Source organism: Rhinatrema bivittatum, chromosome 18, assembly GCF_901001135.1.
Source record: "Rhinatrema bivittatum chromosome 18, aRhiBiv1.1, whole genome shotgun sequence".
Classification (NCBI taxonomy): Eukaryota; Metazoa; Chordata; class Amphibia; order Gymnophiona; family Rhinatrematidae; genus Rhinatrema; species Rhinatrema bivittatum.
This window is the reverse complement of record NC_042632.1, coordinates 20,856,553-20,876,443: the sequence shown is the minus strand read 5'-3', so window position 1 is coordinate 20,876,443 and position 19,891 is coordinate 20,856,553.

Sequence of the window (19,891 nt, the reverse complement as noted above, 5' to 3'; positions counted from 1 at the left end):
ATAATGCCTTTGTATCACTCCATGGTGAGACCGTACCTTGAATACTGTGTACAATTCTGGTCGCCGCATCTCAAAAAAGATATAGTTGCAATGGAGAAAGTACAGAGAAGGGCAACCAAAATGATAAAGGGAATGGAACAGCTCCCCTATTAGGAAAGGCTGAAGAAGTTGGGGCTGTTCAGCTTGGAGAAGAGACGGCTGAGGAGGGATATGATAGAGGTCTTTAAGATTATGAGAGGTCTTGAACGAGTAGATGTGAATCGGTTTACACTTTCAGATAATAGAAGGACCAGGGGGCATTCCATGAAATTAGCAAGTAGCACATTTAAGACTAATCAGAGAAAACTCTTTTTCACTCACCGCACAATTAAGCTCTGGAATTTGTTGCTATTGCAGGAGAAGGCCATTAACTGCTATTAATCAAGTTTACTTAGCTAATAGCCATTACTATTAATTGCATCAGTAGCATGGGATCTTTGTTGCATTCATGCCTGCTCTACGCCCTCGCTCCACCCTCTCTACCTCTGTGGCGACTGCCTCCGTGTCTGATGGACGGCTTTCTGCTGCGGCGTCTCCATGCCGCTTCTCCCCGGCATCCCCGGACCAGCTCGATGCTGCGGATCTGCCATGTTCCTGATGACGTAGGACGCACACGCGCATCCGAAGTATGTACCAGCAAGGGCGCGAACCTCAGGGGCGTACCCCTGTATTGACGTCATCTGCTTCCAACATAAAAGCTCTTCACTGGTGCTTACGATTTGAGTTAGCAAGGACTACGAATTATACTCGGTCAAGGATACGAATTCGTCCAAGCTACTCTGCCTCCTCGAACTTACCAGAGGTACCCGCTCCTCGGGGGCCTCGCTTTCTTTTCTTTATTTTAGATTGCAGATAGGAACTGGTACTCGCTCCTCAAGGGCCTATGTTCTTGAATACTCTGAAGATTCTTTCCTGCCTGGAAGCTATCGCAGATACAGACATTCGTGAGTTACCACCGTTCTCTCAGAGCTTTCCCTGGAACCAGGTATTCGCTCCTCGAGGGCCTAACTCCTTCCAGCTAGCCTCTAAGAATCTATGTGAGTGTGTCATCTACTACTGGCTATGTATACAGCATAACCTGTCTACTCACTATCTATAGTCTCTCTACAGCTCAGCAACCCTGGGATCACAGTTCCAGTATCTGAAGGACTTCAGCCCTGCTGGGCATATCAGCCCACTAATGCTACCTCTGGTGGTTCTACTAGCCTGTCTAATAACTTTCTGTTAATGTCTCCATATCCAAGCCTAGGCGGTGGTCCCTCTCAGGATATCCTCCTGGGGGCACTGTCATCAGCCATCGGCCTAAGGATTCACCTATTTACATTAGAGTGCTCACTCCTCCCACTTCAGGAGCTGAGCACAACAGACTGCTAACTAGAGATATGAATCGGAACCGGAATCGGTTCTGATTCCGGTTCCGATTCACTTCGTGATTTTTTTTTTTTTGTCCGGCCCGATCGGGTTTTTTTTTATCGGCTGCGCCCGAGCTGATAAACAAAAAACCCACCCCGACCTTTTAAAACTAATCCCTTAGCTTCCCCCCACCCCCCAAAACCTTTTACAGGTACCTGGTGGTCCAGTGGAGGTCCTGGAAGTGATCTCCCACTCTCGGGCCGTCAGCTGCCACTAATAAAAATGGCGCCAATGGCCCTTTGCCCTTACCATGTGACAGGGTATCCATGCCATTGCCCGGCCCCTTTCACATGGTAGGAGCACTGGATGGCCCGCACCATTTTTAAAGATGGGTGGTGGGGGAAGCTAAAGGATTAGTTTTAAAGGGTCGGGGTGAGTTTAGGGGTTATTTTTGTGTGCCATTTTTCCCACCCTCCCCCAAAACGATGAGAACCCCACGAATAATGTTGTGGGGTTTTCCTATCGGTTTTGGGGAGCCCCCAATTTCTGACGACTTTGAAAATATCGTACGATATTTTCAATCGTCAGAAATACGATTCACATCCCTACTGCTAACTCTCATCTGCTTTCTCCTCTCATCAGCATAGCAGATTGGAACAGACTGCTAGCTCCTCCCCTCTGGAGGAGCCATTCGTAACAGATTGCTAACTCCTCCCCTCTGGAGGAGCAGATCATAACAGATTGCTAACTCCGCAGTCTAATCCCTAACAGATTGCTAACTCCTCCCTCTTTCAGGAGTCCGCAACACAGATTCTAACAATCTTCTTGGTGTTTGGGTACTTGCCAGGTTCTTGTGACCTGGTTTGGCCTCTGTTGGAAGCAGGATGCTGGGCTTGATGGCCCTTTGTCTGATCCAGCATGGCAATTTCTTATGTTCTTATGTTCTTAAACAGAACAGAGGCAAGAAAGGAGAGGATAACAACCCATGAGCATATCTCCAAGACCTGCATCTGGATATGATTGCTAAAGTCTATCATACAAAATCTTACATGCCAGTAAAAATCAAATCACCACATCAACACACCAGCACCATCTATAAATATTTTAGGGGACAATCATATGTATGATACTGCTGGTATGTTGATGTGGTAGTGTGTTTGCTAAAATAGCATTTAAAGCATGTGTCATGATGTGTATTTATATGTTAGTATCTTTCAGATAAATTATGCCTGAGAAAAAGATCCACTGCTTTACAGTATGCTTCCTTGTCACTTTATCACTGAATAGCATGGAACATGCTTCACTTAAGCAGACAATATTTACTCTGTGCTTGATAGTACTGATTCAGTACTATCAAGTACAGTTCAAGAAGAACGCTATTTCCAAACTCTGCTTCCTCCAGAGAGTAACAACTTCATTTTAATGCAGTTTTAATGTTTTTAATTATATTTTATATATTTAGGACATAAATGATACTTTATGTATACATTGTTCATTTTATATGTGCTTTAATGAGTATTTTATTGTTTTTAACTATAACTTGATGGTGTTTTTTTAGGTTATAACTGTATTATTGATTTGTATGTTGTAAATGTGCTGTGAGCATTTTTATGAAAAGGTGAACAAGAAATGCGATTGCATGATTGATAGCAATGTAGGACTTCTGATTTTAGGTTTTAACCAATAAACCCTGATAAAACACCATCAATGCAAAAAAAAAAAAAAAAGGTGTTTATTAGATATGCACCAGAAAAACACTATTTCCCCTAATACTCTCTCACCGTTCCTTTGCCTATTCTGAATCCAATGCTTTGTTTTTGTGGCTTTTCCATGCAAACAGCTCCTCATCTACAAAAATATATCTGTTTGATTCAACCAGAAAAGTTATCCAACAATAGTACCTGCACCGCAAAAACACTGATGAACACAGATCTTTGGTACTGCCGAAGAATGCCTAATTAGCTGAAAAAGATCTACATGTACAATTTATAAATACCTCAGATCAGAAGCCCTAAGTATAAGATAGCAGTTGAAGGGTGATTGCCTAAATGAGTGTGCTAGGTATTAGGGATGTGCACACTGGGGCAGATTTTATAAAACTACGTGCACGCGTACTTTTGTTCACGCACCAGGCGCAAAGGTACGCCAGATTTCAATAGATAAGCCCGTAGCCATGCGTATCTGTTAAAATCTGGGGTCGGCATGCGCAAGGCTGCCCAAACCCCCCCCCCCCCCCGGCCCTATATAAACCCCCCCTACCTTTGTTGTACAAGTTACGCCTGCCCGAGGCAGGCGTAACTTGCGCGTGCCGGGCCGGCCGCCAGCGCACCATGGTCCGGTCTGGGGGCTGGTCCAGAGGCTGTGGCCACGCCCCCAGAATGCCCCCGATGACGCGCCAGCCGCGACACGCCCCACATGCCCCCGACACACCCCCGATGACGTGCCAGCCGCGACACGCCCCCCAACATGCCCACGACACGCCCCCCAGGAAAGCCCCGGGACTTATGCGCGTCCCGGGGCTTTGTGCATGCCGGTAGCCTATGCAAGATAGGCTTGGGGGTTACGCACGTAACACTTTGAAAATCTACCCCACTGTGTATGCGTGTGTGCAAGCAACCTGACCTGTGGAAAAAAGGGGCAGAGTTAGTGGATGTCATGGTTGTTCCATGATGGGGGCCAATAGTTACATGCGTAAATACAGATTTTAATCCCATGCCTGCAGCATGCAGCAGGATATTACCTGAGCTTATTTACTTCTGCTGGTGATGAGGTATAAGTCTAAAGAAAACTCATTTCAGGCCTAAAATGACTGAGTGAGGGGTCTGGGTAAACCAGGGGGAGAGCAGGCTGAAGAGCCAGAGGAGTCTGGATGACCTAGAGACAGACTGGCAAACTGGTGGACTCACGGGTCAAACTGGCTGTTTCCTTTATGCATGCATATTTTTAAATCTGCTTAGCTGCATGCGTTTAAAGTCGACAAATTCCTAAAGAAGAGATGCAATTAACATGTGCTCATATAAGTAACAGCTTAAATTAGGAGCACACCTAAGCATGCTAGGTGTATTTAAAATAATAGGCCCACACTTGTGCGGGCGATTTAAAATTCCTGTGTACGTGCACTCGCATCATAAAACGGAAAACAAAATAAAAATAAAAGTGAGTTGTTATTTGTTCTTTTCTGTGCTTCATTTTGAAATGTCACAAAACACTGCATTTTTCATGGCGTTTCAAAATGAACGTACGGCCCTAGCAGGTATTCTGGTCCACAGCGCAAGGGGAATACGTCCTGGCTGCCAGGCCAAAAAACTGGAATGTTTGTAGGATATTGCTTCTTATCTATGTTGTCTGCCTCTTTGTCCCTCTTCCCTGCATCATTTACGCTCATAAAACTCAACAGCGTGCATGACCCACAGTAATGGCCAAGGCAGAGCATTAAAAGTTACATCATTTCTTTTCATGTGTGAAGACCCCTAATCCTGCTTCATAAATATCAGCAGGTTCAAAAGTTTGCGGCAAGGTGAAGAAACAAATGAAATCGGAGCACACTGGCACATGCCAGAAGTTATTTTTATTGATTTAGAAAAATAAACATAAAATGTGTGTGTTGATTAAACAGCATCGTTAATCTCACTCTAGGAGGCCAAATGGAATCTTTAAGTAACAGTATGGCAACAGCATCTGCAGAAGGAGCACCAGTGGTGTAGCTGCTCTGAGAACTGTTACTTTCCACTGTGTGTACAAGAACAAATTATAGGAACATCTGATTGCCTTAATCAGCTTAAGAAAGCACAATTTGGTGGTTTTGCTTTCATTTGCCATCGCTTTCCTTCATACTTTGACTGTCATTAAAAATTACAAAAATTACATCTCAGCTGGGGATTGTGGGAAATCCTGAGCAAGTCGTGGTCTTATATGACCATATGCTGTGCATCTAACAGTGCTGTGCATTGTTAGCTTGTTAAGTATAACAGAAGTCAACGTTTGCATGAAAATATTCAGTGTTATATGGTGAAGAATCCCTATGAGAAATCAGCAGAATTCAATTGCTAGCAAATAAGACTAGAAGGCAAATATTTTAGGTGCTGCTGAGTAATACAATAAATGCTCATGTGGAATCATAACACACAAACCTACACGTGGATTTGCTTTAGATTTAATGAACATTGGATACAGCGTTAATTGGATGAACTAAGACAGTATATAGGATAATGGGATGAAAGCGGCATCTGATACAGCAAGCTGTATGGTTTAATGAATCTGTGTGAACAGGAATCCAGAGGGAATCACAAGTTACTGCCCAGGCCCCCAAATTACTCCCAATGTCCACAAAATCACTAAAGTATTTGTTGAAGGTGATGTGCCTTTTCCGCACCTTCAAGAGAAAAATGTATTGTGATATAATGGCTCCATTTATGTTACAATCATTTGATTATTTTGCCTGGTTGTCTGCTATTTTAATCCTGACAAATAGCTTGGAAAGGTTGAATGTGCCTCAGTGAATAGGTTGCTTGGAGTTTCATTTGTATAAGTTTATATTGGCTTTAAGACCTGACAGGCTCATGCAATCTTGGACCAGCATCCTTGGGCTTCCTACCTTGCTGACCTATGAACTATGCTGTCCAGTCCTCTGGTACTGAATGACTGCCAGCATGCTCATTAGCTCTCCCTGAACGTGCATTGGCTGTGCTCCTACTGACACCTCACTGTGCTGGAGGAGTCATTTTCACTTCAGCCCCAACTTCTGAACCAGTCTCTGTTCCCCTGTATCAAAGCAGGCGATCTCTGGGTAGGTGGGTAAAGGAATGCATAAAATCGGGTTTCACACATACTTTTACACTCAGAATCCAGGTATTCATACTTAATGTGTAATGTGCATGCATAAGACAGGGTTTCCTGTGCATTAGAAAAATGTGAAAATCAAACCCAGACTATGCCCACAGCCCCAGACCCCCTCTCCTTCCCACCCTTTGCCCTCCCACTTCCCAACGACCTTGGAGGCAGCAGGAAGTATTGTCCATATCCTTCCTGATCCAGCGCCGAGTTCTGAATGGTGCATTTGCGTAGGGGTGGAAGTAGACGCACCTTATTTTCTTGCCATTTGAAACTCAGCGCTGGAACAGGGAAGAGAAAGGCATCTCTCTTCCTGCCTCTGGGGATGTGTGCTTAGATGGGCTGGAGAGTGGGAGGGAGTTTGGGGTTAGGAGGGAAAAAAGGTACCGTTTTGAAGGGGAAAGCTATAAGAATTTTCAAAATTGGGCATAGCAGTGGGAGGGCAAATAGTCCGTGGGACCAATTTTTACAAATACTGGAACTTCAGAGGGGTGGGCCGAGGGAGATCAGGGCTGCCGTGGAGGGATGGGCTCGCCAGATTTAGGCCTTCTATTGCAATCCCTAGGTTCAGCCATCCAAGTTAGGGAGTTAGCACTTAAAACCGGATCTAGTCAGTTTAACAATCTTTTCCTTCCTATCCTCAACCCACTGTTCCCTCTAAGCTGTGTACATGTGCGTGCGCAGAAAGGCCATGTACCCTGTGCACACAGCAAAACATGGTGCACGCAAGAAATCCCAATATTATTTGCATTATACTGGTTCATAGTGAACTCATTTCAATTCCGCTTCTAAAAAGTTACACAAAAGAAAATGTTTGCGCACGTAGCCTTTCAAAAGCTTCCCGGAACAGGTAAGCCTCAACCTGCTTCTGAAAAGTACTATACACTTATAACTGTCTGATCGCCTCAGGCAGAATATTCCAGAAAAAAAGGGAACCGCTCAGGAAAATCTGAAGCCCTCTTCCTGGCACCATCAGCACATCCATGAACTGAGACTTCATCACTCCGCCTGCATGGAAAAGATATTTGCTGACATGTATGCTAGGCTGGGTTCCGCACACACCTTCTCATTTTCAGAGCAGGCTTATGCATTTCAGTCTGGTTTGAAAATTCAGGCTAAACTCTGCACTTAACTTTGTGCACACAAACATTAGCCCTACACGGGCCACTGAAAATTGCCCTCTGTAAGTCTAAGATGCACACTAAACACAGTATCAGTTTGCTGTATTCATTTGAGGCCTTTAGCTATGTCGGAGCTCATTTTCAGTCATGTGTCCCCATATTCACTCTACTAGCATTTGTCTAGGTGATATGTATGCAGCGGAAATTCCTCCTTAAATAGGCCTGGACACCACTGATACCAGGAGATGTGTACATTAATTGCCCAGAACCTCTAGGGAAGAACTTCGCCCAGCAATAATTACTCATTGCCATCAATATCTGCTTAACTTTATTTCAGTGGTAAGGAGCTGATAGTTTTCCCATTATAAGCACTGACAATAGGGTTAATGCTGTAGCTGGCTGCTGAAAGGTACATCAGGGTAAACAATTTATTTTCAAATGTGTGTTTAAAAAAAAACGTATGGTTCCCTGGAAACTCTCACTAAGCTACAGGGTTGTGCTCAGGATGCTCACAAATCCAGTGACAAAGTGCGTGTGTGCTGTCTCCGGAGCACCTGGAGAGCAGTCAGTGGATTGTTAACCCACAAAGTGTAAACCTGACATTGCAGGATCTAGCTTGCCTTGCTTTCTGGCTTTCCGGTATTAAGGGACCTTGAAGCCCCGGACGTGGCTGGGGTGGGAGGCCGTCTTCGTGGTAATAGCATGACATGGCGAGCGGTGTTTCCGATTCCCTGCAGATGTCCCACAGGCTTCACACACCCACCACTTTCCCTTTCTTTCTTTTACAGATTGTTCCAATAGTAAAAAAAAGACTTAATTTTTGGGCTTAATCCCTAATTACGCATACTGGTGACTATTTACAGCTTTTTAATAAAAGGTTTTAAAAAAGCAAGTTATCATATCTTAAAACATAAAATTGCCCCATTTTCTGAATTCATCTTGCCAGCAAACCCCTGCTGATTTAATACTTTCCTATCATGGCTCCAATTAGAGAGTGTATTCCTCAGTTTCTTACTCAGAACTTCACAATATACAAGAAAAAGACAATTTACCAATAATTAATTTCCATAAACAGAGTTCTCCTTGAAACATTTCCATGGCCTCAAATATCACATTTGATATACACAATTCAGTTTCCACACCTTTAACTTATTCCCACCTACCTTAAATTTTTTCAGTCATGACCTGCTCAAAACCTCTTTTTAATGTATATATTTTATTTTTTTGATGTGTGTCTGTATGACTTGGCAAGACTGTAAGCACCAAGGAGCATGGACTGTCCGTAAGGAGGTCCATATTCAGTAAACAAGAAAATGGCAAAGTTATCCTGGAGGAGTTACCAGACAAACGTCAGCCATATATTCAGTGGAGCATATCTCCTGCTGAATATACTTAATTAAAGTTACATGGATAAATTTTCCTGTGCTGCGGAATAAAAACAAGTAAAGTTAGCTGGGTGAGTTTATCTGGATAATCGGCTATATTGAAATATGTCTGGTAAGGTAAAAAAAACAAAAAAAACAGTCAAGCAGGTCTGATTCTACTCATTCCAAAATAATTCCAAAGATGATAGTGCCTAGCAACTAACCCTGCACCAAAATATATAATGGAAAGTGCATTGCAGGCCATAGAAGCTAGAGGTCCCCACCCAAAATTAAATTTAAAGAGCTGGCTCCCCTCTGGAGAAAATACTGTGCTTAATAAATGACCCCTAAGACTGAGAACATAAGAATTTGCCATGCTGGGTCAGACCAAGGGTCCATCAAGCCCAGCATCCTGTTTCCAACAGAGACCAAACCAGGCCACAAGAACCTGGCAATTACCCAAACACTAAGAAGATCCCATGTCACTGATGCAATTAGTAGCAGTGGCTATTCCCTAAGTAAACTTGATTAATAGCCATTAATGGACTTCTCCTCCAAGAACTTATCCAAACCTTTTTTGAACCCAGCTACACTAACCACATCCTCTGGCAACAAATTCCAGAGCTTAATTGTGCATTGAGTGAAAAATAATTTTCTCTGATTAATCTTAAATATGCTACTTGCTAACTTCATGGAATGCCCCCTAGTGCTTCTATTATCCGAAAGTGTAAATAACTGATTCACATCTACTCATTCAAGATCTCTCATGATCTTAAAGACCTCTATCATATCCCCCCTCAGCCGTCTCTTCTCCAAGCTGAACAGCCCTAATCTCTTCAGCCTTTCCTCATAGGGGAGCTGTTCCATCCCCTTTATCATTTTGGTTGCCTTTCTCTGTATCTTCTCCATCGCAACTATATCTTTTTTGAGATGTGGCAACCAGAATTGTATGCAGTATTCACGGTGCGGTCTCACCATGGAGTGATACAGAGGCATTATGACATTTTCCGTTTTTTTCACCATTCCCAGCCTAATAATTCAAGTAGTCATCTTTGTTTATTCTTACATATGGTAATTTGTTGATGGAGATGTTTGTGTTATTTATGGGGTTCTTATACCATATGTATGAAACACAACAAAAAGGAGGGCTAATGTTCCTGAGTCATCTCAGAACAATCAATCACATAATTAACAATTTTTATATCATTTAGTTGACCTCATACATGGGCATCATCGTAAATGCGATTTAGCATGAACTTATTTTCAGCCGGTATTATAATCGTAGGTCATAAATGAATTTTTTTATGCTTAATGAATCCAAATTCCATGTGCAAAATCAGTTTTTTCTTCTTATTAAATTATCAACTTTTTCATAATGTTCTTAAAAAATTGTAGCTACTTAGCTTGATGTATTTGAAGAAGGACTTGTAAACCCAACATGTGAAGAGGCTGCTATTTAAACTGCCCAACACAGTCCGTGTTTCGGCATCCGCTTTCTTCAAGGGGCCGAAGATATGTGCTGTTGCTGGTAGAAGAAGACGGATGCCGAAACACGGACACGGAATTTGAATCCTGGTTTCTCTGGTTCATAGTGAATTACTCTAACCACTAGGCTACTTTTCCTCCATCTATATGCTAATTTTACTTGCACAACCCCTGCACAACTCTAAATGTTGCCTCCAAAATCTATAAATGCAAAGAGATTATATTTGCTGTTGCATCCACTTCTAGACGGCTAGTAATGTTTTTATGTTTTATTTGTACATATTGCTTTTATGTTTATTTATTATCTTTTGTTTATGTTTTAATGTTATTGGTTATTTATATGTTTTAATAAATGTTTTTAATGTAATCCTCCCTGAACTATGCTCAGGAAGTGGTGGAATATAAAATAGAGTACATAGCTAAATAGAACATTGGTATATTTGAGCTTCTGTTCCAGTTATTTTGTTGGAGTAATTATTATTATCCTATTTCCATCCATAAATTTTCCACAAGAAATAAGAATACAAAAAAAATATATAGTCTTGTTTTCTTTAAAGCTCACACATAGTCTGGCAAATACTATTTGAAGAGTAATCTTCAAGTGATTGTTTTTTGAGACTTTTTTCCTTGACAGAAATTGAACCTGACACCTTAATGCAAGAAAAGGACAGGTCCAATACTGCAAACCATTTTCTGCTTTATTATCTCTAACATTTGCATATTGCAGTACTCAATTACATCGCAATTGAGTTGATGCCCAATCTTGGCAGTGGAATGACTGCCTGATTATTTGTCATTAAATGATGAATCAAATGAGCAAGTTGTATTCAAGCAGAATAGAAGTTGAGTAGTTTGGCATTTTGAATCCATGCTGGATCATTATTTTTTGTTTGTTTACACAGGGAGGGTAATTTTCAACACAGTTTTACCCACATACAAAGGCCATATATGCAGGTAAACATACGTGCATATTGTTGTTATATAACACATATATGCTGATCCAGACAAGTGGTGGAGTTCCTGCGGGGAGAGTTTGCATTTACACATATACTTTTGGATTTTAGAAAAGTACGTGCATATATTTTCTCAAAGAATTTTTGCATATATTTTACTATGGGTAATTGTGTGGGGGTAGATTTGGTGGGAAATTTTCAAAGCAAACTTATATGTGTAGGTCCACTTTGAAAATCGGTGTAGCTTAGGTACGTATTTGCTGGCTAATTTATGCATGATGTTACAAAATTACCTCCAAGGAATAGAAAAGGGATTTGGTTGGTTCGTGATGTAGAATACAGTGTTTCCAAACCCTCTCCAGGAAGCAAAACTATCCAGTAGTTGTCAGGATTGCCACAATGAACATGCAGGAGATAGATGTGCATATCATGTGTCTCCAGGTATGAAAATCTATCTCATGCATATTCATTATGGATATCTTGAAAATCTGACTGGTTAGATGTGTCCCCAAGAGAGGGCTGGGAAACATGGTATAGGACTACTTCTGCACACTAAGATTGTGACTGCATCAGCTCCCAGCTCAGGTTTGGGGGTTTGGGAGTTCTGGTGGGGGTAAAGGTTGTAGGTACCTGGGAAGGGTAGTATAGGGGCAGTAAGGAGATCAGTGCCTTTCATTTAAATATTGTGGAAGGGGGGGGGCGGCCTCTGGTAACTATGGCCTATACCTTTGCTTTTACATTTGGGGATTGCAGGAGTTGGGAGGAATCCGATGCATGTCCACACATACTTTAATGTACTTCAGGGAATGGGGATGGGGCTGGGAGGGTAGATCCTGAAGACCCTGAAGGATTTTTTTTTTTTTTTTAAATATAATCAGCTATATTCGGAATATACATAACTGGACGCTCTGAGGCATTCCTATAGATATCTAGCTAACTTAATCAAATAATGCAGAATGTTGGCCTTATCCAGCCAGCTGGATAACATTGCTCTGCCCCAGAATTCCCCCAGCTCTCCCCTGACATCTAGGTAGGCACCATCAGGGATGGTGAAATCAGCAGGATTTTCAAAATCCCACTGTTGGTTTGGTTATGTCTCAAACTTAGCCGATCAAACTATTTGAATATGGACCCCCTACTTCCTTTGCCCAGCCACATGAATAACAAGTTCTATATTTTGCAGACAGGCCTTTTATAGATCATAACCTCTCATCTGTTTTGTTTTTTTTTCAGTATACCTAAAAAATTGCTCTGCAGCCAGTCATTACATGGCTATATATATATATATATATCTACAGGTACAGATAGATACACACTTCCTTCACTTCTCACCTTCAAAAGGAAGTTCTGATTTAACCAACAGGCGATACAGTACACTGCTCTCCGGCGGAGAGCACTGTTAACCCGCAATTGGACACACGTTTTTGACACGCTAGCTTTACCCCTTATTCAGAAAGGGGTAATAGCGCGTCAAAAACGCACGTCCAACCCCCCCGAACCTAATAGCGCCCACAACATGCAAATGCATGTTGATGGCCCTATTAGGTATTCCCGTGCGATACAGTAAGTAAAATGTGCAGCCAAGCCACACATTTTACTTTAAGAAATTAGTGCCTACCCAAAGGTAGGCGCTAATTTCTGCAGGCACCCAAAGGTAGGCATTAATTTCTGACGGCTTTTCTGTGCACCTCCAACTTAATATCATGGCGATATTAAGTCGGAGGCACCCAAAGTTAAAAAAACGTTTAAAAAAAAAAAATTTGAAATGGGCCCGCAGCTCGCGGGTTGAAAACCGGATGCTCAATTTTGCCTGCGTCCGGTTTACGAACTCATGGGTGTCAGCGGGCTCAAGAACCGACGCCAGCAAAATTGAGGGTTGGCTGTCAAACCCGCTGACAGCCACCACTCCTGTCCAAAAAGAGGCGCTAGGGATGCGCTAGTGTCCCTAGCGCCTCTTTTTGCCGTGAGTCCTAATTTAAATAAATTAATTTAGTGAATCGCGCGCACAGGAAAGTGGACTGTGCGCGCGCCGGGAGAGCAGGCGATCACCCGCTCTCTCACGACTTTTACTGTATCAGCCCACTATATAGTAAAATAGTAGCTGATGGCAGAAAAAGACCAAATGACTCATTCTGTCTGCCCTATCCATATTTATAAGGATGCATTCCAGCTGCCAGCTGTAGAAACATGAGCACTTTACAGTGCTCCTTATGCAAATCATTTTTGCTGTCTTTCTTTTTGGTTCTCCCCCTTCATCCTAGGCGGATAAGCATATGATTCCACACACTCAATCCAATACTCATAAGCTTGCTCCACCCACTCTAATAATAAGCCCTGCAGCAAACCGAATAGCTACCAAAAACAGAGAGGCTGCTGTCCAGACAACCAATCACCTAGGACCCAATGGGCTTGCTGCACGGTTCCCAGTTCCCACCAACCTACCAATGCCAACCCATTTGATATCTGTGCAGTTTTAGCATGTTACTTCCATCTTGGCTACCCATGGATGGCTGTGTTACTAGATTTACTCAGTCTCTCAATGCTGTTCCATATCTGACTCAAGTATATCTAGATCTTGCTACAAGTGCCAGACTCAATCACTTCTGCTGGTAGGCTATTCCAGGCTCTTTAATGCTTGTAATCCCGTACTTGATGTCACAGCTGTGTTGGCCAATTTGATGATACTCCCTAGGCAAGGAAATGCAGGGGTCAGGAGCAGGCAGATCAGGCATGAGGTCTTCTGCCTGACCAATCACCTTTCCTTCAGTTAAGCCCACTGGTACTGGTGGTTGGAAGGTAGTATGAAGAGCAGTACACAAGATCAGAGAGAGGGCACACACTGGGAACTGTCACTCAGTGAGAGGCAAGGTTTAAGAATATGCCCCAGGAGAACAAAATGGCTGCCTTGAGAGAAAGACGCGCTTAGAGGGCTCTCCTGACTCGTCAATATTTTTTACCTGCTATCCGAATATGCCACACACAAAAAGAAAGGAAAAGGTGAGGGAAGGATCCTCGACCCCCGAGACGCCTACCCTACAACAGACGAGAATAAGGGAGTTCATTACCGCTGCGGGAAATGCTCCAGGAGAGCCGGCTGCAGCATCTGAGGGGGAGCAGGCTCTAACGCTGCTCGGCAAGATATCTTTGAGCTCCGGCAACTCATTCTCTTCTTGTCCATTCTATCCCGCTGGGCCCAACCCTAAACCACGGATGGATGTCGTTTGCTGGGGAAGTGGCCATCAAGGGGGTCCCAGCTGTCTGTCCTCTGGGGCAGTCCCAGGGCAGAGATGTGTTAACCGCCCTGTGTGAGGCTAATATTGGAGGACTAAGTAGTGCTGATGGAAGTTTTCCAGTGGGGTATACACAATAAAGGAGTCAGATAGAACACCCTAAGGAACCCATGAATCAACAAAAAGGTTTGCCTTTAAAGTTACTTGAAAAACCTTCGGTAGTGACTCTGGAGACAGTATGGAGTGCTTTAACTTTGCTTGAAAATGCAATCTTGTCTTTAACCACTGTGATTAAAGACTCACAAACACAACTAAATACTATGAATCTGGTGGTGTTGAATCCACTCAAATAAGATCCAAGAGATGGATTCGCAAATCCAACAGATCAAATCTATGCAAGCCAATTTAATACAAGGAGGTACAAGAATTGAAAAGCGGATGGAGAATCTGGAAAATAATGCACGCTATAATAACTTACGGGTACTTAACTTTCCGAAATGCAAGTTAATTTCCCCTAAAGAGCAGTTTAAAAAGTATTTACAAGATGTACTGTCTTGGCCTAATGGAGAAACACTGAATATTATAAAAATGTATTTCCTTAATGATCAAAGACAAGATGGTATAAATGTGAATACTCAAGTGGAATTGCCTCAGATGGAGTCACCATTAAGGGATTTAACAGGCTTCTTACAAACTACGCAAGAAGAGCAAGTAGAAAAAAGAGGAACTTTAATTGTCAAATATATGATACCCACAGATAGTGACAGTGTGTTAAGCTTATTTCTTAGAAATCGCAATAAAACGTACTTGGGGGAAAACATTTGGGTTTACCCTGATATAGTGAGACCCACACAAGTACGTCGGAAAACATTTCTGGCACTATGTCCCAGAGCTCATCAGATGGGAGCTTTGATAACTATAAGATTTCCCTGCAAATGTATTACGAAAATAAACGATGTACGTTATGTTTTCATGGAACCTGACCAGTTAGAGAAATTTCTAAATTCACATGGGGATATTGGTGATGATTCTGTTAGAAATGCCAGTGTATAATAAGTACAGCAATTTCTCTCTTTCCTTTTTTTTTTTTTTTGAGATATACATTGTAAGACTGCTCCAATTTCATTTTGTTCTCCCTTAAATTGCATAGTAACCGCAGGGAAAAGTTAATATATGTATACCACTTTTCAGTGGATTGTTTACTGGAGAAATGTGTGTAATGATATTCCCTGGAAATTCCATGACATGCTGATATTTTCTTTTTGTTTATAATAAAACATAATAAAGATTAAATAATAATAAAAAAAAAACAAAACAATGTGCCCCAGAAACACTGACCACAAAGAGGATGTGCACCAAGACAGGGAGGACAGGTAAGCACAGGGCAATGTAGGAACACAGACAAACAAGGACTAAATAATGCAGGAAAAACCAAGAACACATAAGGGAAACACAGAGACAAGAGGGCCGCTGGCAGGCCAAGACTGGGCAGGAGCATAGCTAGGAACATGGAGGCAAGGAAGGCCACTGGGAGACCCAACCTCAGGACAAGGGCAAGATAGGAACACGCTGGAAAGATAGGCCATTGGGAGGCCTACCCAGAGCAAGAACAAGGCTGGGAACACACAGGCAAGGAGCATGAAGGCAAGGAGCATGCAGACAAGGAGCACACAGACAAGGAGGGCCCAAACACAGAACAAGGGAGAGTAAGAGTAAGGGAAGGAAGGCCTCCAGAAGCCTAAACAGCTGGGAACACACAGGCAAGGAACATACAGACAAGGAACACATAGACAAGGAGGGCCCAAACACAGAACAAGGGCAAGGAAGAGTGAGAGTAAGGGAAGGAAGGCCTCCAGAAGGCCTAAACAGAGCAAGAGCACAGCTGGGAACACACAGGCAAGTAATTCCACTGGGAAGCCCAAACAGAGCACAAGGGCAAGCGAAGAACACACTTGCGAGAAAGGCTACTAGGAAGCCTAACTCAGAACAAGAGAAAGGCAAGAAACACAAAAGCAAGGAGGGCCAATGGGAGACCAAAACAGAAGAAGACCAAGACAAGTAATACGCAGGCAAGGAAGGCTACTGGGAAAAATAAACAGACCAAGAGCAAGACAAGGAAGTCCACTGGAAGGCCTAAACAGATCAAGAACAAGGCAAGGTATATGCAGGAAAGTTGGAAGAAAAAAAGATATCAGGGAAAGAACACATGGACAAGAGGCTAAAGGTAAAGAAGAGACTCCATGCTAAGGTGGGGAGTAATCTATGTGGGATGCTTGTATAGGGCTGCATTGCTGCGTCATACAGTCTTCAAGGCAGAAGCTATAGTGGGTCCATGCGGCCCAGTGAGGACTCCTGCTGGCAGGGATCCACCTAGCAGCCAGCCTTATTATATTTAATTCAACATCCAGACCCTCTTCTATTTATTACCATCAATTTTTTTTTATATATCCATACCAACTCGAAAGCTATTAAGGCCATTCTCCAAAAACATCTTGCCTCTACAAAATCATTGGTATTTGGATTCATATCATGGTCTCTCCCTGCATGCTAACCCAGCCTCCTTGGGAATCAGATGTAATAATATCACTGCTGTTAGCATTGTAACTGGTGCTCAATGCAGGTTTCCCCAGAGGAGTTAGGGTTTACTCAAAACAATGTAATGCAGACTTACCGCTGCAGTTAGGGCTTAACCAAGTCCAACGCAGATTTACTTCCCATCTCTGACCAGGGGCCTATGTTTTTCTTCAGCAATCCAAGTTTCATATGCATGAAGAAGTACTCAAGCCCCATCCTTCATTTCTTTAACCTTTCACCCCAAACCTGTATTACCTATTTATTTCTTCTACCAAAGAAAACATTGAAATTAGTTTTGAAATTCCTGTTAAACTATCTTGTTTCAATTTGTTTGATTCATTTTTTCCTTTCTTTAGTGTAGTTGTAGGAGGGTGGTTGATTTTAATAAAAATCAATTATCAACTTTAATTTTAATACTAATATAGATAATTCAACATTACCTCCACTTTTAGTAATACCCTTAGGTGCTGAACTGCAATAAGTCATCATTTGTTCTACATAAAATGCCTTTACTGTGTGAAAAATACCTTACACTAGGCCTGTTAAGACATGGCAGATGGTGTTATCATAGCCATTCTAAATGTTATTGCAATCATCTATTCAAATATAGTAAAGGGCATGCTAATGAGGAATAATGAAGTACTTAGAAACACCCCCATCCGTATACTAAGGTGCAATATTTACCATAGGAAATTTACATCAGAAAAAAACATCTGGAGGGTAGCATTAAGAGTACATTGCATGAGAAAGAAAATCCTAATCTTTCTCTAATTTAGAGCCTCTTTTTGTACCTGACATATCAGTGGAGGGAGGTGAAATGAGAGACAGAAGGAATAAAGAAAGAGGTAAAAGGAATAAGAAAAGAGGACAAAAAGGAAAAATAGTGCGAGAAGGCAGGAAAAAATCTAGAAATAGCAAAGGAGACAGCAGAAGGCAGTACATAAGCAGTGTTGTGGAAGAGATTAAGTAGGTATGACTGAATCAAATTTAGATCCTGTAACACTGTACACAGCCTTGAACCCGTTCAGTCTTCCCTCTTTGTCTCAGATCTAGATGAAGGATGACCTCCCTCCTCTAGTCTTGGCACCAGGATCCAGTATTTCAGGTACTGAATATGCATTAGCCATTTGCAGTCCCTATACTTCCTCTTGCATTAATCTACAGTATGTCAGTATGGTAACCCTCAGATCAGAGCCAGTGCTTCCATTAGGAAAGTTAAGTGGTTGCCTAGAGTGTCAAAATTTGGGGGGGTGAAAAAATACCGCCAGCATAAGGTAGCAGAGTGCTATGCAAAAGCCAAGGATGTGATGGAACCACTGCAATGGTAGGAGAGAGTGCTGTGCTCTTGAGGTAAATTAGAGAGGGGTGAATAATCAAAGGTTTGCATAGGGTATCAAATACTCTTGCACTGGCCCTGCCCCACAATAGTGATGGCTATGGCTATCTTCTTCCAAAACAATTGTCTTTTGTAAATGTGTACTTCTATAAGGACTTTTCCCATAGCAGTGATGAGTAGTACCCCAGAATTGGTCAAAAAGATTATTTTCTTTTGTGTCAAAACAGATGTAATGGATCCAGATTCAGGGTAGCTTTGGCCCTACACTACTCATTGTGTGATGGTACTTGCTCATCCAACAGTTCAAGGTAGTGTGGGGACTTCCTCCCTTCCTACCATTTCTTTTTCTGCTTTATTTTCTGCCTTGCCTTTCACCTATATGCTTCTCCTCTTTTCTTCTTCCTCCCCTATGCGTGCTAGCTTATTTTTACTTCTCCTTCTTATCCCCCTTGTCTTGCCCTTTGAAAAAGCCCGGGGCACATGCACGGACCTGCCACGTGCGTATCTCCCGGATTTTACATGCACTGGCCATTTAAATGGTTCGGGAGAACCGAAAAACAATTGAATTTTTCCTAAATTTTGGAAAAAATAATTTAGCCAGAAAAGTGTCCAAATATTCATTTAGCTGTATAACTTCTGATAGTGAGGTGGAGAAGAAAAAAAAATCATTTTGGTTCATTCATTCATTTTGTTTGGACCCAAATTTGTTTAATTAGTATCCAAATGAATAAAAATATATATATATATATTTCATTCTTTTATTCATTTTCCATTAAAATCAATGGGGGAAGATTTGCAATCTATTTTGGGCTCCTGAATAGTGATTTTTAAATCAATTCTAATGAAACTTTTGAGAAGAAATCAACAGAAGGGGAAAAGAACTCCAGTACTTAGACTGCGGTATAGAGAGATACTAGAGGTTTCACTACTATTCAGTAAAATATGATTTCACAGAATGGATGCTGACCTCTATTTCATCAGAGATGATGAACATTGGCCAGAATGGAAAGATGATTGAATTCTTATCTGCCTGTTTAACTAGGCTTCTCTAAGAAATACAAACTGACCTAAGACAATACCAGGTATGTATGTAAGAGCTAATCCAAGACCTGCAATAGAGCCCAAATATGCCTGGAGAAGAGTACCACCAATCATGGAAGGCAGATAAATCAGGCAGGTGAGCTCTGTCACACAGCCAGGTTATCTCCCTGGTCAAGATGTCACAAGACCGGAGATTACATGTTAGGTTAGTTCCCTGTTCAGATGTCATGTAGCCGGAGATCATGTGCCAGAAGGGGTTCAGCAGTATGAAATGAATAATAAACCCCATTTCCTGCTGCTGTTTGACTATGTATGAGCTGTTACATATGCATATCCTGGCTTTAAAAACAGCATGGGAAAGGGGCTCAGGGGGATCAGGAAGACCCATTAACGCCATCAGAAGATGATATCCAAGCCATCGATCCCTGACCCTCCCTCCAACTGAGCAGTCAAGCTTCAGCTTCCTGGAGAATACTCCATTGATGGTGAACTACAGCCTCTTTCATGGCTTAGCCACAGAGGCCTCCATAAGGTGAGACTGATGGTAAAACAAATAAGCATGGGT